Source organism: Typopeltis vanoorti, chromosome 25 (genome assembly GCF_054136105.1).
Source record: "Typopeltis vanoorti isolate ZY-2024b chromosome 25, IOZ_Tvanoo_1.0, whole genome shotgun sequence".
NCBI classification, from domain to species: domain Eukaryota; kingdom Metazoa; phylum Arthropoda; class Arachnida; order Uropygi; family Thelyphonidae; genus Typopeltis; species Typopeltis vanoorti.
Window position 1 is genome coordinate 47,297,293 of NC_143573.1, and position 23,625 is coordinate 47,320,917.

Consider the following 23,625-nt stretch of genomic DNA (forward strand, 5'->3'; position numbering starts at 1 on the left):
CTAGACACAACCCTATTACTTACTTAAAAAAGTTAGTAAACAGACAAAGGAGGAATAATTTAGAGGAAAAACAACACAAAAAATTACTTAAAAGGAATGCCATTAAGTAGATAAATATTGCAAAAGGAACCTAATGAAATGATCAATATTAAAATATTCACACATACACACATCTCAAAATCAAAATACACAATATACCAGATCTCTAAAGCTCTATTTTTATTTTCTACTATAATCTTGAATATTATTTTCTATAAAGATTTCTTCAGTTGAAGCTTCTTATTAATATAGAAACTTGTCAAGATCACATTTCTTTCTTTTTTTTTTTTTTGAAAAATACATATATTAAATCACCAGTAACAGGATAGTTCTAAATTTCATACAGAATGAAATATAATTCATAAAATGTCCATGTTCATTTTTCCATCTGTATCAGCCAATTGTATGAAAGTTTGCTTTAATTATTTATTATTATTATCCCAAGACCAAATGGAGTCAAAGACTCATCTAGAAGGTCTTTTTGTCATACACACAGCTCATCATACCATGCCTTAAATACACTCAAAAATTCTGTGCAGATACCACACTCTCAGGCAAGGCATTCCAATCATTCACAACTCTGCATGCAAAAAACCTACTTCCCACCCTCCTTATACAGCTTCCAGGATTGAACTCTGGTTCTCCCCTGATCTCCTACCATTTTTTATAAAACCTCTCCAACATTGATCCTATAACAACCCCTTACCAACTTGTAGGTCTCCATCATATCACCCCTCCTTCTCCTATCAACTCGATTCTGAAAATTGCATCTTCTCAACCTTTTCTCATATTCAACATTCCAGAGATCAGAAACTACATTAGTCAGTCACCTATTCCCTCCACCTGCAACAATATATCCCCACCAAGCATAAATTCTACATCCCATCTTTGTTTCCCAAATTTTAAAACCTTACATTTTGCAACATTGAACTTCCATCCCCATTCACTCAATTTATTCAAGTCTTCTTGTAACCACAACATCCTCTCTACTCTTCATAGTTCATCCCAACTTTGCACCATCCGAAAATAACTGAGTATCCCCATCCAAATCTCCGCCAGTATCATTAACATACAAGTTAAACAGCAATGGCCCTAAAACAGATCCCTGAGACACACCACTAGACTTTACTCTTCCTGGATATTGCACCCTCATACACAACTTGCTGATACCTATCAGATAGTCAGTCTCCAATCCAATGCACTAATCTAATATCCAACCCCATCCACTCTAGTTTGACTATCGGCTTATCATGTGGTAATTATCAAAAGCCTTTGCAAAATCTAAGTATACTACTGTGTATCCCTCTCCTCTGTTCAAGGAAGCTGTCACCTTATTGTAATGATAAGTAAGTAGATTACTAAAACATGACCTCCCTTCAGGAAATCCATGCTGTTCATCAAAGATACCATTGTTGTCAACCCAATTCTGGATCCTAGTTCTCACCAGTTTCTCCAACAACTGACACACAGATAGGCCTATAATTTGATGCCTGAGTTCTATCACCTCCCCCCCCCCCCCTTATGAAGCGGGACAATCTTGCCCTCCTTCCACTCCTTTGGAACTCAACCCAGTGCAAGACTCATATTAAAAAAATATGTCAAGGCAGATGTCAACTCCTGGCACATTCCTTCAGAATATGTGGTGATATATTATCAAGTCCGACAGCCTTATTAATATCAAGTTTGCTGAATTCCTCATACACCTCTTGCTCACTTACAGTCAGTCTCTCCTCCTCATCATCATCAAGTGCTCTCAATCTTTCCATGATGTCACATTCACAAGAATGAAAGACCTTTATGAACTGCTCATTAAGTTATTTTTCTGTGCAATTAATTCACTTAATAATTTCAGCAACGTGGAATGTTGCCAAACATGTTTGCAGTGAAGAAAGAATATATAATGAATAAATTGGAGAGTTAGTGAAGAGAGTATAACCTGTAAGTATTACTTATTGACAAGCCTGAGAGGCTTGGCAGTAGAAATACTACTGGCAAAACTACCTAAGCTGGATGTCTCAGGTGGGAATCAGATCTAAACAAATCTCAAACAAATTCCTGGAAACTTGAAATCCTCAAAAGACGCAGTAATTTCTGTAAAATCCAATGAAGGTTGACAACAAAGAAGATTAGTTGGACTCTTTTGGATAAATTAATACGTATGGTCTGAACAATTATAATGCCAAGCAGCAATATTAAGCATTTTCTAAGCTACACTGCTTGGAAAGAAGTCAACAGATACCACAGTGTGAAGAACAAGTAGCCATGCTACAGGGCATACTTTCTGATCAATGGGAATTTTTAACCGATCTTCCCATAGGCATGTAATGAAGTCCTGGACTGTTGTGGGGTGGATGTTCCTTGACCTCATCCAATGCTAAAGTTCATTCACAGGTTTTCAATAGGGTTCAGATAAGGGCTCTGTGAACAGTCAAGTGTGGTGAGTGACATGCACGTCCACAAATTGCCGCAGTCACAGCAACAGTCTTATGAAACGGTGGATTATCTTGCTGAAAGAGACAATGGTCAGTTCTGTAGAAATGCCATAAAGTAGAAAGCATTGCATTGTTCAGATACCTCTTGGAATTCAATGTCTGCAGCACCACAAACAGAAATCCAAGGTGAAACCACGAAAACAGGACCATACCATCGCATCAACACCTCCAAATTTCATAGTTGGGGTTACGCACTCTGGAAAGGTGTTCACCATTCATCCGCTACACCACACCTATCCATTTGCTTCGAAGAGGGTGCATCATGATTTGCGCTCCATAATGCAGCTTTCCAAGTTTCCATGTCCCACTGTACACACTCTTTGCACCACTGAAGATGATACTACATGTTGATTCAGGTAATGTGGGGATTGCATATTGGGGGGGTTCTACCATGAAACCCATGTTGTGAGCCTCAGTTCTGAATGTTTTTGTGCAGATTCATGCGCCAGATGATGCACAGAACTCCACATTCAACACGTCAGCTGATGAATGGCAATTTTTACATATTATCTTTCGTAGCACCTTATGGTCATGTTTGATGGGTGTCGTGAGTCATCCACTGCAATTAGCACTTGCAGTTGACTTCCTGTGCTTCCATCTCAGTATGATATCACTGATTTTTGACCTGGGAATGGTCCAGCCACTGAAGATCCTCAAAAGACAGTTATTAATGTCTCAGGGGAAGACAGTTATATATTATTATTATTATGTGACACCTCCAGGGAGTCCAAAGACTCATCGAGGGAAAATGTGCCAACACCATCGAATGACTGATCCCTTCTAACTACTAACTGCGCTCAAACCTAGTAACTTTTTGCGAGCCATTAGAAGCAGAGGCTCTACCAATCCACCAAACCTTTGCTGGCTCTTACTACTGGGGAATTAAATGTGCTTTCTAAATGTCCAGATTTCGTGCTAACACCAAAAGTCGTTATAATAATGGACTTTTTTTCTGGTGGTTGACAAAGTGCTATGTGATATTTCTTTAGATGTAATTAGCCAATTTCAATTTCAAATAGCACAAATACTTTCAAATCCAAACTGCTTCCTCCCAATTTGTCTTACCCAGAAATGAAGATCTTACACACACACACACACACACACACACACACACACACACACACACACACACACACACACACACACACACTCTCTCTCTCTCTCTCTCTCTCTCTCTCTCTATGGAATCATAAAAATTTTATTATTACAAATGCATATAAAGGAAAAGCATTAGTAGTTTGAGATCAAAATGAATATTATAGAAAATTAACTGATGTTATGTGATATTCTACACATCATCTTTTTGCTAATGATCCTATGACAACCCAGATTAAGAAATTAAACAATGTTATAGATAATGTTTCTAATTGGGATGAGTAAGCCAAGAAGAAACTTAAGCGCTACCATGGACATCCTCATTTATAAGGATTTCCAAAAGTCCACAATGTGAATATTCCGTTATGTCCTGTGGGGGGCTACATTGGCTCTCCATGTTACAAAATTGCTAAACACTTTTCTAAATTGTTTTTGGCGTTCCGGAAAGTCTTCTTCATTTATCACAAATAATTCTCATTTCAAAGAAAAGATAAGAGCTTTGTCTTTGCCCAGGTGATCTCCTTTTTAGCCTAGATATTGTGTCCTTATTTACAAATGTTCCTTTAGGTGAAATGTTTAGCTTCCTCAAGCAAAATTTTCCCACAGATATTGTTGGCCAATTTGACTTTGTCACTCATTCTGGCGACTTCAGATACCAAAAACTTGACCAACAAATCATACATCAATGGGTCCTCTTTCTCCCACTAGCTAACTACTTCATGAAATGATTTAATGATGGATACTGAATAGCATATTTCCTAAACCATCTTTATGGTGCAGATATGTTGATGATATTTTTGTAGTTTGGCATTGGTCCCATACAGATCTACTAGAGTTCATCAATAAGATCAACACCTTTCACCATTGTATCCAGTTCACTCTTGAGTGAACTGGATACAATGGTAAATAGAAGAGAACAATTGGATTGCCTTTTTAGATCTCCTATTACTTCTTCAACCAGACAACAGCCTTCATTTCTCAGTTTTTAGAACGAAAACAGATACTGGACTTTACATTCATGCTCTTTCATACCATCATAATTGTCAAAAATCTAGCACTATTAAGACACTGGTACATTGAGCACACTCTCTTTGCTCCACTGAAATAATGCTCTCCCAAGAAATAAATCACATGAGGTCACCTTCCTTACTAATGGTTGTACTGAATTGTATGTCAACAAGATAACTGATAATTATAGAGCTTCTCTGTCATGGTGATACAGAGGTGGTCTGTCATGTCACCATTCCCTATGTTAAAGGTGTCTTGGAATGTATAGCCAAACTACTCAGAGCTGTTAGCCTACAAGTATCCTTCCACCCTATCAACAAGATATCTACTTTTCTAGGCTAAGCTAAACTTCTGCCTTTAGCCCACCTTCGAGTGTATCATATTCCTTGTCAGTGTGGATTATCATATTTTGACCAAACAGATAGACCTACAGCCATGTGTCATGATGAACATTTAGACTACATCAAGTTCTATGAGCCAGAGCAATTGGGACTTGCAGAGGATGCTATCACCACCAGACATCATGCTCTTTGGAAGAAAATGAATGTTCTCGATAAAAGTAATAATCTCTTAGAACATTTAAACAAAGAAAGTTGTGAGATCTTGCTACAGTTACTGAATCTAAATAGAAACAATGGATTTAAATTATCCCTTTTATGGGAAATAGTTCTTCACAAGTTCTAGAATTAATTTATATTTATTTCAGTGTATATTAATTCATTAATATAAAGTTATTTTTACTAGAACCTTAATGTAATTAAGACTATGACACTCTGCATTATGTTTGTGCAAGTTCATGCATTTGATTGTTGAATACACCAGTTTCTGTTCTTGTTGTTTAATTTGAAAGTCAAACTCAAGATAAATAAATAAATTCCATGTGATGATACAGCGTTCCCCCTTTTTACGGGAGTTCACGGTATCATCTAGTCCCCCAAATTTTATCCGGGCTCTGGAACCGGCATAGGCTGATGAATCAGACCTATGGCTGGGTCAGTATAACTGACTGTAATTCGTGTGTGTCCTCGGACCAGTTTGCCTGCTTGCGGGATGAAAAACACCAGATAAACTGGTGGAAAAAACCCTGCTGTCTACACCCAAGACCGGCTAACTTGGCTATGGCTGAGGAAGATCCTTGAGCTCCTCACGTCATTGATGGGAATCGAACCTAGGACACTCCTTCCTGAGGCATATGGTTGTGAAGAGCAAAGCCACTAGGCTAACCGCGCAGACATACTCAAGATGTCCTTGATACTAGGGCAAAAATTTTATATCAATAAAATATACATGTAAGTTACATCTGTCTTATGTTAATTAATTATTTATTTCATTCCTGTTTCTATGTAGTTTTTATTCCAGAAACTTCAACATGAATCTACAGCTGAAAAAAACCAAGAAACCCTGTTCAGTGTCCATGTGCATGTATATGGAACCAACAATGGCTCCAAGAGGTCCATAAAATTTCTCAAGATCATATTTCCAGGAAAATTGACTGCGATTGCAACCATAGGTCCTTATAGATGCATTTCAAATATATGAAATATTTGGTAGCATATCACAGAATATAAACTCAACACATTGACTACAAATTACAGCATAATTAAAAAAACCTTCTAAGAAATGTATTTTTTTTTCAGTGTATGAGGCGGAATGCCAGGTTTATTGTAAACTTACTTTCATAGCCAAATAAGTGTAAGTAGGCCTAAGAAAGCTCTATAGATAAAGTTGACACAATTTCTGATGAACTATCTGATCACATTTCATGTGAAATGAGTGCTAATGTAAACTGTTTCAATTAGTGAAAATCAGTGAATCACAAAACCACATTGAAGCAATACATGGTAAAAGGCAGATTGAAGTTGGAGTGAATCACCTGATGATATCCAGATGTTATATTTATCCCACCCAATCAAGGTGGGATAAACATAACAAGCAATTTGTTCATGAAGAAAGGGCATCCACCCCAGAAGTAGTGGAAATAAGTGGAAGTAGTGGTAAAGGTGGAGAGAAGACTTTTGAAACAATCAGAATGTGAACAGGAGCTGAAAAAATATAATGATCACCTGACTTAAGGCTCTTCTACAAGTGGGTGGTCAGTTTTCTTTCTGGTTATCCACTATGTCAAGGTGGATTGTTTCCATAAGTACTTGGATACATTGGGGTTCTGCACTTTTGTCAGTTCTGTTCCTTCTACATTAATGTTCTTCTCTCACTAATCAGAACTCCTAGGCATTGTTAATGACTACATTCCATTCCTCTTTTCATTTCAAAAACTATGTCAAATGATTCATGCTTCAATATCTTTCATAGCCGAAATCATAAACACTAATCTCCTTAACATTCTATAGTGAGATGAAGGCAGCCTAGTGAACTTCAATGCAATCAAAATGCAGTTTAGTTTTATTTGTCATACCCCCCCCCCCTTCACCTTTGATAATACATAGATCTCCAATCAATATAAGGTTTCTCTTCTTTAAATCACATCTCTAGACTTTCCTTGCACAAATACATTACATCATTGCCTAATTAGTCTCCAAAAAAACTTGACAATCTCTTTTGTTCAAAAACACTACTACTCACAGGCACAATGCCTAATATTATATAAATCCCAAATTTGTCCCATCTTAGAATACCATTTTCACATTTGAATTAGAGCACCAAACCAAACCACCCTAAATATGTCTGTTCATATTCATCCACTTAACAGGTGACTCCTCTCTCAGACTTACCTCCAATTACTTTTTTCATAATGTTTAGTTTCTGCCTTTTCTAAGTGTATTTATTTATTTATTTATTTTTTACGGGTGTTGCTGCTTCACTTTCTTCTGTGGATGTAAAAACATGAGTAGCTGCTGAAAAACAGTTTCACTTGAAACTCACCAAACCAATTTCTCATTGTCCTCTTTCATTCCAAATGCCTCTCTTCTTTGGAATGTTCTTCCCCACACTGACAGATAAACACACTGTTTTCTCCAAGACCAACAGCCTCCAACACTGTTCAAGAAACATCTCAACAGGTTCATTTTTTTCTTTGCCATAACCTCTTTTGTGTTATAGGTTTCGCAACCTTTCATGAGTGTGAACCGATACATTAAAAAAACCCTTCTCCTAGATGATTCTATATCACTAGAATTCTATCTGCACCAAAAGTAAAAGATGGTATTTCAATGTCTTAAACACTGGAAGAATTTAATGACTACTTTGCTCAAGTAGACATAGGTAAGACTGACAAACAGAAAGATAAAAAAAAGTTGAGAACTGTCATTTGACTAATGACAAAATACAGGAGAGTGAAAATATTGGTATTTTAAAACTTCTGGCAGCTGATAAGGCTAGTGACAAAGATCATGTATCACTTTTTTTTTTTTTTATATGACTCTCACCCATTAATTAAGGTTGTACACCTATATTACATCAGTATGAGTAGGTTATATTTATTTATTATTCTATTTTATTACTTTTTATAATTTTTTTTATACTTTCTTTATTCTTACATAATTAAGAAAATTCAAAAACTTTGCTCTAGAGATCAAATATGGAACTTTTTGAAGCACATCAAGTGTGTGGAGGGGGGGAAAGTGGTTTCACATTGGTCAATGAAATTCATTTCCTACCTAAAACAATCACAAACAGCTTTCTTGTTTGTAACTGTTTTGAACTATGGAATCACACATGTGCCAGAGTAAAAATTCAATTTATTATGCAGATATTTTGTCTTAGATATTGTAAGACATCATCAGTACAAACTGTGAACAACAATAAGGAATTTGAATAAAGAAACAACAGAGTGTATTTGTTAAATTGAAATCCCTCTATGTACACAGTCACATATACATGGGTTAAAACTATTGGGCTGAAAATAAATTAAAATAGATAAAATTGCTTCAGCACTTTCTTTGCATAAACATTCATATTTATATATGAATCTATGTAGCAGCTTGGTGTTTTCCCATTGGATCATGTGTTTTCAATTCCATGTGGTGTCAGGTCAGATTGAAGTTTGATAAGCCAGATGTGGTCTTGATGTTTATTGACAGGTCTTCCTGTTTGTTCATAATAACACAAGTTGCACAAACATGGTACTATGTATATGCCAGGTAGCATCAGTGCTGACAGTTTGTCTTTTGAAGAAGGTAGTAGGTTATGAATTTGGTTGATTGGTTTATAGCAGTATTTCCCAACGTTTTTTGGATCATGCCCCACCTCAACATCTCAAAGATTTTGATGTCCCCCTCTCGCTGACAATGGTGAGTGTTTGGAGTATATCAATGATGAGGTGACAAATGCAACATCATTTTCTAATTGCCCCATGTTGAGAAATACTTGTTTATAGGTAATGATGCATTTATATTTTTTCATAATTTTTGCCACTTTCCATTCCTTTGATACTCATCCTGTTGCAAGACTCATGTTAAACAGTTGCACCAAAGGTGCTGCTACCTAGAGTATTCCTTTAAGTCATGCAATATTGTGAAGTCTCCTGCTGCCATATTAACATCAAGGTTACTTAATTCCTCATATACCTCCTACCCATTCACCATCATTTCCTCCTTCACTACACCCTCAGTGCTCCAGCTTTTGATGATGTTAACTTTACAAGGATGAAATACACTGATAAACTGCTCATTCAATACTTCCAACTATATCTCTGCATCAGTTATCAATCTGTGGTGTGAATAATGAAGTCCTGGACTGTTGTGGGGCAGACATCCCTTGACCTCACCTGATGCTCCAGTTCATCCCAGAGTTGTTTACTGTCAAAATACAGTAAACAATAGGAATAATTATAATTCATCCTTCAGTTACAGTATAAGCTATATTAGAGGATAAAATCATCAAAATTAATAAAAATCAATTGCTTAAATTTTTATTTAATGTCTAAACATTTGAATGAGCTACTTTTTTACAAAAAAATTAAGTAAAGATGTTTAAATCATGCTCGACTTTTTCATCTCGTCATGCAATCTGCGATAGCTGGTGATTACTTTATCAAGATTTTGGCGGACTTTGAATCTTCGTTCCATATCAGGATCAGCATCAAACAAAATTTCCTTGGCATACTCAATGTGATTGAAAACTAGCTCAAGTTCTTTTGCAGTTAGCTTCTTAGTCACAACATTCTCTTCTTGTTCGCACTCCTTACTTTCTTCTTCTTCTTCATATGCACGCTGTTCTTCTAGTTGAAGGAGATCATTCTCGCTTAACAGTTCTGAATGGGAATCGAGCAAGTTTCTCACATCTTCATTATGCAGTTCATTAAATCCAAGTTCTTTTCCAATTGTGCTGATTTCTTCAATAATGTTAGATCTTGGATTGTGCACATGATAAACTAACATAGGCTTGAGTTTAAAGTTTCCTTCTGCATTACTTCCTCATAAAAGCATAAGATGATCTCTAGATACTTTGTATCCTGGTTGAGATGCTTCAGTTTTAGCTAGGAAAGTTTTTATTGGCATACACTTCCTAAAGAGACCAATTTCGTGGATGTTGAATATTTGCCAATCGTCATAATCACCCTCCTGAATTATTCTATGCAATTCTTCAGGAAAACTTGGTCGCAGAATCTTTATCAGCACTAGCAGATTGTTCTTATGTTATGCAGTCCAGTTTGATTTTTAAAATAGTCAAACTATCCTAAACTCACAGTAAAGCTTTCACATTCCTCTTGAAATTTGGTCTCTTTCAATGAGGTAAAAATATTGAGAGCTTTTGCCTGAATATTCCCTGTACTAAGGTTTATTCTTTTTTGGTTATAATCCTCAATCCAGAGTTTATTGTACAAAAACCTGTGGAGAATTCATGACTAAACAAACACACGTAATAACCACAGTAAATAAACTTTCTTTATCCTCGCATCAAATTCATACTAGAAAAAGAATCACCACAGGGTATCTCCTTTCTGGATTTACACATCCAAAGAAAAGAAGATGGTTCCATCTCCATTTCTGTCTATCGCAAGCCGACATTTTCAGGTCGCTACATTCACAATTCTTCTGCTCATCATCCATTTCAAAAATTTGGCATTGTTAAATCTTAGTAACCAGAGCACACAGATTCTGCTCCTCTGAAGAATCTCTAAACCAAGAATTGGAAATATCAAAAATACAGCCATACTAAATGGATACAATCTTAAAACAACTCAAAAAATCATCAGTCACTTCCCTACACATCAACCCTAGTGTTAGATCCTGAATGAAGGAATCTTGCAAAGAAATCATTCATTCACGGTCTAACATACTAAAATACACAAACAAAGAGAAATACCTGCACATCAGCTGAAATTAAAGTGAAACTTCTTCACATATGTATAAAATTGCATTTTATTTTATGTACCATGTATTTTAATCTCTTGTGATCATACCAAGATCGAATTAGAGATTGTCTTAAAAGAGGAATTTGTTAATATTATTTAAGCCTCACTTTAGCTGTATAGAATGATTGTGAGTCACCAGATAGATATTAAGTAACAATTCATAGAAGGTATACAACTACACGTGTCCAGCATAACGCCGGAGGCAGTAGCTTATGCAGAAAGTACGTCAACGCGAATTCTGCGAATTCAAGAGTATAACAGCAAAGGGGAGAGCAAGGGATGAACCCAAGGGGAGAAAAGATACAGGTCATGTGCAAAGGGGACTCCGAAAAAGGGGGCACTCGAATGAAGAATATAAGGGAATGAGCGCCGCATCGGCTCTCGCTTACCTTTTCGTTTTCCTGGTTCGGAAGTTAGCCAGCGGTTCGAGTAAGGGGGGGGGGATTAAGCATCAGTGCTACGATGTTGGATGGCAAGCATTCCTGAGAATGTTGTAGGATTCCACGCAGAGCTGAAGGTGAAATTTTCCAGCCCTAGCAGAATCGAGCCCTCGCTGAAGAGTCCCATCGAGAGGAATAGAGATGTTTTCTGAGACGCAAAGAATCGAGTCCGTGATCGACTGTAATTATGAAGATAGCGTAGCCCCTACACTGGCGTAAGGGCAGCCAATAGACAAGAGGTAACCAGATGTACACATGGTGCTGAAGGACGTCGGAAAAGGTTCAGTAAAGTAGAATTACTCTATTTTGTGTTTAGAATCCCTTAAAAGAGAGAAAATTACTTGTGAATGTAAATTATGAACATTATTCTAAAGAACTTTTGCAGACAGACTCTAATTAGATAGTTAGCCTCCTTTTGAGAATAAGAAGAATTGTTTGGAAGCAGTCTTTTGTGTTGTATGTGATTGATTTAACATAATGAGATTAGGACTGTAGATGTATAGTAACTGAATAACATTAGAATGTTAGTTATATTATCTTATGAATAGCTTGCAGAAGGGAATTTTAGCTTAACACCATATTATTTGATATCTATCCCAATTATCAGTCACTGTGTCTTACATGCTTTATAACCTTTGATTTAAACTTAAAATGTGTTGATCTTTTAACTCGAGTTTCCTTATTTAGTATTGAGATAAATTGAATACCTGAATTTCTTTAGTGTATTTTGCTTTGATATTCCAATAAACATGATTTATTTGCCTATACCTGAGTCATGCCTGATTCCGATTCCGAATTTACCACTTATAATATAAATTTGCCAGTATCCGAAGAGGAAACAATCCTAGACGCAAGTATATTAGGCCTGATATCTGAAGAAGTAAAATAGTGATTGAAAGATAGAGAGGGAAGATAAAAAATAAGAAAAACAATGACATAACACTAAACAAGAACAAGCCCATAGGATTCCCATACCTTATGTCAAAGGCATCTCTGAACGTCTTTCAAAAATTATGAAGAAATACAAACTTGCTACTACCTATAAACCAATCAACCAGATCTATAACTTGGTACCTTCTCCTAAAGACAAACTCTCACTCTGATGCTACCTGGCATGTACGAGGTTCCATGCTCCTGTAAATTGTCTTACTATTGACAGACAGGTAGATCTGTTCATAAACGCATTTTAGAACATCAAGACCATATCTGTCTTATCAAACTGCAGAAATCTGGCCTCGCACAACATGGAGTTGAAAACTCAAACCATAGGATTCATTGGAAAAAGACCAAATTTCTACATAGATCTTTATATAAACATTCATGTTTATATAAAGAAAGTGCTGAAGCCCTACTTCACAGACCAAATCTAAACCTTACATTTGACGTTCTTGCTATTCCTGAAGTATGGGAAATTTTCATACAAAATTGTGTAAAATAATTTTTTTATATATGTTATCTTAATGTAATCTATTTTTTTTTTCCAGATATATTTTAATTTAATTCTATAACATGCTACTTCACACATATTGGGATTCCATTGTAATCATGCACCCTAACTGTATGTTATTCCTAGTATTGTTTGAATTAACTGTACTGACGATATCCTATGATACTTAGGATGAAATATTTACTTATTAAAACTTATTACTGTGGTTATTACATGTGTTTGTTTAGTCAATCCAGAGTGATATAAGACGCTCCATCTCAATCATTAAAGGGCTTCTATTTCAGTTAACAGCCATGCTTAAAGAAGCAGTAGCAACTTTTTCTTGTTCTTTGTATTTTTCGCTCTTACTTAATATAGTCCAAACTGTAGACTCACGCATCCCAGGTCTCGCCCAATCATTATATTACAAGTGCCATTTTCATGTCCCTTAATGACTTCTAGCTTTTCCACTCACTGCAGATTGGCAACAAAAAATTTTGTGCAATGCAAAAAAATTGAATTACTTGATTAATCACTCACTTAAAGTGGGAAATAGTATCATTTCACTCAATCGCACTAACTGATTATTGAGCATATCGAATTTACGTTAAACGAGGTTTACCTGTATTCTTTATGATGATGATCAACATGAGTTTGCAAGGGGTAAGTCATGCTTTAACAATCTACTTACATATTACAACAAAATGACAAATTCACTTGATAAAGGATATGAACATACATTACAGTGGTGTACTTTGATGGACTGCATCTTGACCAGCTAGTAATGGAATTGAAAGAGATGGGATTAGATAACAGACTAGCGAATTGGAAAGCTGAATGGCTGTCAGATAAGTATCAGCAGGTTATATATGGAAGAATAGTATCCCAAAAGAAGAAGGTAGTGGAGTGCCCCTGGGATCGACTTTGGGACCATTATGGTTTAACATGTATGTTAATGACATTGGGACTGGCTTAACTGGAGATTTGCATCTGTTTGCAGATGATGCAAAGTTGGGAAGAATTTTGCGAGTGGAGCTGTCAGTTTAATGTTGCAAAGTGCAAGGTCTTACAATGTGGTAGACAAGGTTGGGATACAGAGTATACAATTAATATGGAAATTTTGAAGAAGATGGAAGAGATGAGAGATCTAGGAGTGATGGTGGACAGAGACTTGAAGTTTAGGGATCATACTGCTAAAATTATCAGAACATTACAATGGATCATGGCAATGAGGAGGAGAAAGACACTGACATGCAGAAGCAAATATGTTTCCTTGTAATAAGGCTTTGATCAGGCTGCATACGGATTACAGTGTGCAGATTAAGTGTTTAGTTTTTAAGGGGATGTATTGGAGAGGATCCAGAAAAGTTTACTAAGTGTCAGGTCTATGGAATGTCAATGAGGTGAGAGACTGACTGAGGGAATGTAAGTTGCAGAGCCTTGTGAACAGAAGAAGAGGAGATAGGACTGAGGCATATAAGTTAGTGAGGGGTTGGTATCAGATTAATGGAGGAGATTTTTCATAGGATAAAGAGAGACAGGAGTAGAACTAGAGGCCATCCCTGCTTATGATGAAAAGTAGATTCTCTGTATGGAGAATGACTGGTGAGGGGAATGCATTACCTGAAAGTGTGGCAAGTGCAAAAACTGTGAATGGATTTAAGGAACGGTTCAACGATCTTTTATCTTTTTTTTTTTTTTTTTCATTGGACTTTGAAGCCACAAGAGAAACTAGGAGAAGAGCATTCAGCTTGCTCTTCTCCTGTTTACTCTTTAACAATTTTTCTTAGCCTCCTGAAATATTCTTGAATGCCTGGATAATTACACTGGAAATTCCTTTGTGATTTTCATATTCAATTTTTTTCCCAAGCCTGGTTTGGCCGAGTGGTTAGCGTATCTGCTCTCCAACCAAAACACTGAGGGTTCAAATCCTGCCACGAGCACGGATGTTTGTGATTGTCAATGAAAATACTAGTGGTTGTGGGCCGTAGATGGCGCTGGTATAATGATGTGGTTTGCTGTAGTTGGTGGACTGAATGGTGGAGACGGAGAGTTGTAGAGTAGATGCCCTCTCTCTCTCGATAAGTCTTTGGACTCTTTGGAGGTGTCAGGTAATAATAATAATAATGTTTCTTTTTTTTTTTTTTCTAGATGTGTGCTATGATAGCTCTGCTCTAGTCATCTGGAATTTGACCTTCTGACCAAATCTTCTGTATTATGCTGCATAGTTATTATAAAACTCTTACACCCATTTGAGAATTTTTCTGATTGAATATCATCTACTCCAAATACTTTTTAACATTTCTGGTTTCCAGTGGCTTTTTCTACATCAAGTGTTGATATGTACTCCTGATACAATTTCCCTTAGGAATTAACATAGGGAAGAAAAGAAAATATAAGAAACAACCACGTACGGAATCAGTGGCTGTTGATGAGTGGGTTATAACTTTGAATTTTGCAGGAGTAAAAATTAAAAATATACCGTAAGCAATTCAAAAACAGAAAAGAAAAGTAAATGAGATCATAATTGTAGTAGATACTAATGACTTAACTAGTGATAAGTTTAGTATGATAGAGAGAGGACATGAAAGGCTGTCAGAAGAGGTGAGAGGGAAAAAGCATTACTAAGTATATTACCTCAATATTATTATTATTAATAATAATAATACATCACACCTTCAGGGAGTCCAAAGACTCATCAAGGGAGGGCATCGGCATCTACTCTACAACTCTTCGTCTCACTACTCCACCAACCTTCATCATCTAACACCAACGCCATCTACCGCCGACTACCACCACTAGTACTTTCACAGACAATTACAACATCCATATCCACGGCGGGATTCGAACCTGCAGCCTTTTGACTGAAGAGTGGATATGCTAACCACTCGGCCAACCAGGCTGAGTGGTTAGCATATTAATATACCCAATATGATAATATTGGGTATATTAATATACTCAGAATTAAGAAAAAGGGCTATGATGGGAAATGATTCAATGCACAGGTTGTGGAGTAAGTTTGAGGGAAGATTAGATTTGTATAAGACGGATGGCCTACACCTGAATGTGTTTGGTATCAGGAGACATAACATGGAGAGTCAGGAAAACTAAATTATAATGGGAGGAATAGTGAGATTATGAGTGTAAGAGTGACAATGTTATATAATTGTGCTAATGACAGGAATGGCCATTATCATGGAAATGATTACAAGGAAAGAATGATTTTAACTTTGTGTTCATCCAGTTCGGACCCATCAAATGTGTGCCAAATGTCTACATGTATAAGGCACTAGAGAAGAACAGAGATCTGCAAGTTGTCCAACTATGTCATGTGGACTACAGACAAGAGTATACAAAAGAACATGGAGGTAGATTATTATGTCTTATACGAATGCTAGGAGTATCAGAAACAAAGGGGTAGAGTTTGTTGCCTTGGTCAACATGTTGGGACCTCACACTGTAGGCATTAGTGAGACCTGTCAATCAAAATCAGACATACTAACTGGTATTGAGTGTAAAGGGTACAGTATTTTTAGGAAGGAGAGACAGATTAGGAGAGAAGGGGGGTATGCTGCTAATGATATCGGATTACTTGAATCCAGTTAGAGTTGAGACCTATGATTGTAGTACTACTACTACTAACAATGTTTCAGGTGGCAGTGAGTTTGAAGCCATCTAGTTTGTGAAGGACAAGAGGTCTTGTTTTAGCAATATGCTTATATTTTATGCAAAAATAAATTACAAAAAATATATAAAATTCACAAAAATGGGAGAAAAAAAAATCCTTACCTATCCATGGTACAAATGTACTGTAGGTTTAGTAATAACCTTTCGTGGGTGGTAACTATAGAAAAAAAAAAGAAGGGTGAAAAATGGATTGGATAAGGGGCATTCACATGCAGTGATATTCTTGGACTTACCAAAAATCATCTAATAGATTACTTCATGTAAGGTTGGTGTATATGCTTAAAGGATGGGAATGGATAGTAGATCAGTTAGATGAAATTGAAGATTGGCTTTCTGAAAGATACTAGCAAGTTGTATATGATGGAGCAATGTCTCAAAAAATGAGGGTGACCAGTGGCCTCATGATTAGTTTTTAGGCACCTATTGTTTAACTTATTGTGAAGTTATCAGCCTCTATATACAAGTAGCCCAGTTGTGAAATTACTTCATGCACAAACTTTGTTTGCTCATGCTTGGATAAAGGATGAAACCAAGAATATAATTTCTTGGCATCTTTAACTTATAGTATAACCAAGTGAAAAAACTTTTAACATCTATCTCTAATCCAGAGTATTTTGGTAATAAGGTGTGACACCTTTTGACTACTTATATATGGAAATATGACTTCCGCATCCCTTCAACCTTGGTAACACTTCTGGGTCTAGCTCCTAATGATGAGACCTACAACACTCTAGCATTGATATTCTTTCTATTAAAAAATGTACAATTTGGTATAAAGAAATTTTTAATCTCTTTTGCCACGAACTTCCACAGTTGGATACTGACAACAACAGTATATTTCATAAATTATTGAAGTTCCAAGGACACCCTAACAGGAGGAATCTTGCTTGGAGAATTATATATGGCCACCTTCCAGTCAATACCATCAAATGGAGGTATTTTAACATCAGAGATCCAATCTGTGACATCTGGAACCAATTGGAACGCCGACTGGAAACAGAAGAACATGCATTCTACAACTGTCCTTTTGCCCTGCATATTTGGAACAGATTATGTAATGTGTTTGGCATTCCATTACTTACAACAGAATAGGTTATTTCTTTGCAGTGCCCACCGCCTGTCAGCAATGGAAAGAGAATTTTGATTTTTATACTTATTGAATTAAAATACCATTTATGGAAGGACAGAAAGAAACAGCAATATGACACACAAATGCTTTATAATATTGTATTGTGGAAATTTTATTGTTTAGTCAGACGATTTTTGTATTTAGGTGGAGTAGATCAATATGAAATATGATAAAATTCTGTCTATATTTGCTATGAGAGAATTTTTAAATGTTCCATCCTCTTCATTCAATGTGGTCTTATGTTCAATTGCAGGGCTGTCTGGAGAGCAATTCCAGGCAGAGAAGAGCAACTCAAGGCAGTTACCTCAGATAAGGCTAACCAGTAGCGCACTCAGGATTTAATCTTGGGGGGGGGGGGGGGGGAGAAGTACGCACTCAAGATTTAATCTTGGGGAGTGGGGGGGAGGGCAAGTTAAGTATACGATTTGAGAATACACACTACGCATTGCATACGACCTATGACTGAGCATCTGCAGTGATCGCCAACACATGATATCCATGATCTCCTTTGGCCTGGCTCAGACAAACAAAGTAGCGCTCGATCCAACCGAGCAATACTTCGTTTGCCTTGCATTCAACAGTAGCCGTGAATCCCGAGAGCTATAGGGTATTCCCACTTTATGTGACTGCTAATTCATAAGTAGTATAGAAATAGAAGACACGACACAATATAAATAAAAAAATAATAATTTTAATTAGGAAAAGATTTTTGGAAAATTTTCTAGTGTTCCTTTTTTTTCGGGGGGGGGGGCTCTTGTTGGCCCCCCTCCATGGGTGCGCCACTGAGGCTAACTGCCTGGGTATCAGTCATCTTTGCGCTTTAGTCTCAATTAGTCTTTTGGTTGTTCATCTACATGAGATTGGTGAAAAAGGAAAACTGATAGCCTTTTGGCTATATGATGATATAAAAGAGTTGAGGTTTTTTTTTTTCTCTCTCTCTCTCTCTCTCTCTCTCATACTGTCTTTTGTACATATCTGTCTTTTCTTTCTCCTAATACTATCAGGTTCTCTTGCATCCCTATACTAACTACCCTAGGCTTACGATTTGCACTCCTTTACTTTTTTCACCTCGATAAAGGTCAAAACCAGTCTGGTTAGTTGCTCTTCCCATAATGCATAGCATTATACATGTGCTTAAGGGCATCTAGGCCTGCGTAGCTCAGTGGAAGTGGTGCTTCATCCTCTGCGTGTAGCTAAGCTGCACGAAGATACTCTTATAGTTCGAGTCTAGTTGTCAACTGGAAGAACTTTTTTTAAGCATTTCTTCAGCTGGTTCCTGAGTTATTCGATCTCTGGCACTTGTAACCGGGTTTATACTCCCGGAAACTCATGTTTTTTACCCCATAAACTCAAGAAAATCGAACATAGAACCCACGTTATTTTAGACAGTAACATATTCTGTTAGGGTTAGGTACCAAGAGATAGCAGCACTTGTTTACCAGTCTCTTCATTGGTGACTGCCTATAATTAGTGATGGATATGGACCAGCTATGTGTTTGACAGAAAGAAGGATATGTATAAAGCCGATGGACTGCATCTAAATGGTTTTGGTGTCTAACACCAAAACCATTGTTGGTGTTAGTATGCTGAAGCACAAATTCAGGAAAACTTAAGCAATTAGGGTGGATACAGGTGAATGTGTGAAGGCACATGAGGTGAGAGAATGACCAACAAGTGTAGAATCTAGTCTCAGCCAAAATACTGAATAGGAAGTAAATTCAATACAGAAAGTAAAGGTGGTTGGGAGCCAAAAGGGATGCTGCAGCTTCTATATACTAATACCAGAAGTATCAGGAACAAGAGGGAGAATTTTTTGGCATTAGTTAGTGCAACCATACAAAAAGTTATAGGCATTAGTGAAACTTTGCTAACACATAGTTATAGGGATAGAATGTGAAGGGTTTAGTATTTTCAGGGAAGATAGAGAACTCAGGATGGGGGGGGGGTGCTGATGATAGCAGATGAATTGCAGCCAAAAAGAATAGGAGATAGACAGGAGGATAGCTGTTCATTTGCGGCAGTCTAGTATGAGATTAAGGCCAATAAGACAAAATATACATTTGGTTGCTGTTATAGGCTAGGAGTTTCCAGGAATAATGTGGAAGACATACATCAGCAAATTAGTACAATGATTGCAGGTCAAGTTATTATTATAGGGGACTTCAACTATGGAGATAGAGATAGAAAGAAAAAGAGATCATATGGCAGGAAGGAAATGGAATTTACACACCTACTGAGAGATAATATATTGTGTCATATGATGGAAGATGAATTGCAGCCAAAACGAATAGGAGATAGGCAGGAGGGTGGGAGAAAGTGACCATGTGGTCTTGACTGAAGAGATCATAAAACATGATGAATATTCTGTCAATAAGGGATATATGTGGAATTACAAGGCAGGTGATTATGAAAAACTTAGGAGGAAGCTTGCAGCTGTGCCATGGCATGGCATAAAACCCTGCAAGGGAAAGATCTTAGTAGTAAATGGGAGTTAGTTAAGGGGCATCTAGAGGAAGCTATATTAAACTGTATACTAAGGTAAGGAGGATTAATCAGGTAGGAGTTAGATGGATGAGTAATATCAATAAGCATGAGAATCAGAAAGAGAAAATGCCCTGGAGGGTATATAAGGAGAAAGGTGACCAACAAACTCATGAATAGTATAAGAGTTCTAATATACTCCTAATATACAAGTCCTACAATAGTACAACTACAACAGTAGTAGGGCAAGAAGGGTGACCAGCATGATAAGGAAGGCAAAATCATATTACGAGAAGAAACTAGCCAAGCAGGCCAAAGAAAATCCCAAAAAGTTCTTTCATTATGCAGCAAGTATCAGGAAGAATAACCTTAATGAGTGCTGATAGTAACAAGGTGACAGAAGCAGATAAAATAGTTGAGTTACTGAGTAACCACTTTGCAAAGGTATATCATACAAGTGAGGTTAATGCTGTGACACATGTGATACTTATGTGGGAACAGACATGAATACATTTTTAGGTTCTTGGGATATTACAGAATCTCAATGTGAATAATACAGGCTGCAGCATGCATGACAATGATGGGATATCAGCTTGTGTTCTGAGGGAATGTGCAAGGGAACTGGCAATGCCTCTGACTAGGATCTTTGATTTAGTCTCAGCTCTGGTAGAATTCCAAAGGAGTGGAAAGAAGACAAAATAACTCCCTTGCATAACGGAGGTTCTAAGACTGCAGTAGCAAATTGTAGACCAGTCAATATCTCAGGAGTAATGGTACTAGAAAAATTGGTCAAAGAGAGAATTTGGGAATGGATGAATAGGAATATGATACTCTATGAGAGGCAACATGGCGACACTGGTTACGTGGATAAGAGGTTTGGCTGCTGGACAGATCAAAAAGTGGTATATGGAGGGGCAGCATCGAGGTGAAAACAGGTGATTAATGGTGTGCCACAAGGTTCAGTGCTAGGCCATTGCTGTTTAATTTCTACATATATGATAGAGGAAATAACCTGAAAGGAAATATTCAGTTGCTTGCTGATGACAAAATTAGGTGGAGTAATAGTGAATCAAGGTGATGTGGAGAGCTTACAGTAAGATTTAAATAGGCTGTCAGTAAGGACAATATGAAATGGGTGTCAGTTTAATGTGGAGAAATGACAAATTATTATTTTTGGGATAAATAAATCACAAGCCCACATTGATGGGAATGTACTTCAGGAAATTGAAGCTAGGGATTTAGGGGTAATAGTAGATAGAGAGTTGAAGTTTAGAGGACATAATGCTAAGGCAGCTCATAAGATTACTTGGCTGTTGAAGAACACGCTAGCAAGTAGAAATAAGGAAGTTATTTCTCCTTATAAGGACATGATACATCCACATTGAGATTTCTATGCTCAGGTCTGGTCTCCTGGGTTTCTTGGAGATGAGGAAGTAACAGGGAGGATTTAGAGGCAGGCAACTCAAGATGGTGAGTGCTTTGTGTAATTCTCCCTATGAGGAGAGATTTAGGGTGTGTGTGGACTGCAGAAGTAGATTCACAGGCAAAAAAAGAGAGGATACGATATGATTTAAGTTAATTAAAGTGTTTTATAGGATGTAACAGAAATGTTTGAGCACTTAGCCAGAAGGAACAGAACAAGCGGTCATCCCTGGAAGTTGAGTAAAAGTGTGGTTAGTACAGGCATGAGGACTAGATTTTTTCACTTGTAGCGTTGTGAATGAATTGTGTCAATTAACTGGATCTCCTGCAATGAGCATTCAGATCCCATGGAGGTGCCTGTACAATAATAATATTTCATGTGGACTGACTGGGGATTTTCAAATGTTTGCTAATGATGCAAAGTTAGGCAGTGTGCTGAGCAGAGAATTAACATCAGGTGTACTGTTTATGTTAATTCTCTACATGAAGATATGAATAGAATTTTATCTTGGACAGATGAGTGAGGTTATAGTGTTAATATTAATAAATGAAACGGGTTACACTTTGGGGTGCAGAGATATAAGACTATGTACTGTATTTTTGGAGTGTGCTTCAAGAAGTGGGTGAAATTCAGGATCAGGAGATTCAGGTGATGGTAGACAATGAACTAAAGTTCTCAGGGCACACTGCAAGTGTTGCAAAGATAGCATTATCATAATAATGCTATGATAAAAAATACATTGACATGTAAGGATGAGGCATTGGTCATATCACACATAGACTACTGTCCTAGTAATATTTTCATGCTGGTTGAGAACACGAGAGTATACAGAGGACTAAACTTTCAAGTTGGTTAACGAATTCTACCAGATTAATATAGAAGGAATTATAAAAAGAGTTGATGGGAAGAATGAGAAGATGGCCTGGAAGTTTTATAACGATATGGTGAAGAAGGGTGCAAGTAGAGTTGTTTTTTTTTACATGGAGAGTTGTTGGTGAGTGCAGAATGAATTGCTGGAGTGCATTTTGAATGCAGGCAGTCTCAATGACTTTAAAGTTCAGTATGATAGACATTTACTGGTCAAGTGGTCCTCCAGCAATGAGTCTACTGACTCCATGGAGGTGGTTAGTGTAATAATAAAATAATAATTTAATTAATTCCTTTGACTAAAAAATGAGCCTTCAAACAGAATTTAAATCTAAGTAGATTTAAATTCTAAAGAGCTCTAAAGACCAAACATGGAATTTTTCAGTGTCTAGATTCATCTATCTGGAGTACAGAAATTTTCTCTCTCTCCAAATCACGAGGTATGTCTTGCTGCCTCTAGGAATTCATATATTAAGGATGATTATCAACATACCTCTGGATGGGAGCTTGGATGAACAAAGGAGATGGCCTTTAATGTTGCACAATTCAGTCAATGGAGCTGTATTACAATAATCTAAGCACATTTTCTTTCTCAGCATCAATGGATCAGGGATGGGACTCACTTAATGCTTGGTTTTGAATATATAGCTTTAATTAGGACAAGAATCGATGCTCTGCCAACTTCAGCTCTTACAGCTCAGGGGAAGAAGTGTTGACAAGAACTGCAGAGCAGGCTGTCAGAGTATAGAAACTTTGGCTCATGCTAATTAATACTGTTATCTCACACATGGAGTATGTGCCAGAAGACAATGCAATAGTGAGGGTTATAGAGAGAGAGAGAATAGTTTGTAGAACAAAGGTTAGATAACAGCAGTAGAATCCCACTACAGGACTAGCATCGGATTAAGGAAGCCAGACCTTGTAGTAAAGAGAGAAAATGAATTAGTCATTATTGGCATACAAGTCATGGGTGCTGCACAACCACCAGGGCCGTTGCCAGATTAGATCGATTATAAGACAAAAATATAAGAAAATTCTCCAATTGCTATTTTGTTTTCATTACAAGAGAAACATTAATGCAAAATGCTTACATAATAATATTAATTAAATGTTTGCTCTATGGGGATATCTTACTATAAAACCTCTTCTAAATTTAAATTATAAGCTATTTCCACCTCTATTGATATAGCTGCTGGACCAACCAATCTTTCTTGGGTCATTGCTG

General features: G+C 36.9%; 1 protein-coding gene across 1 annotated transcript in view; it reads right to left on the reverse strand.

Annotated features, from left to right (window-relative positions):
* Cpsf6 (cleavage and polyadenylation specificity factor subunit 6) overlaps nucleotides 1-23,625 on the reverse strand; it is a 467,838-nt gene that overhangs the window by 85 nt on the left and 444,128 nt on the right. The window lies entirely within an intron of this gene.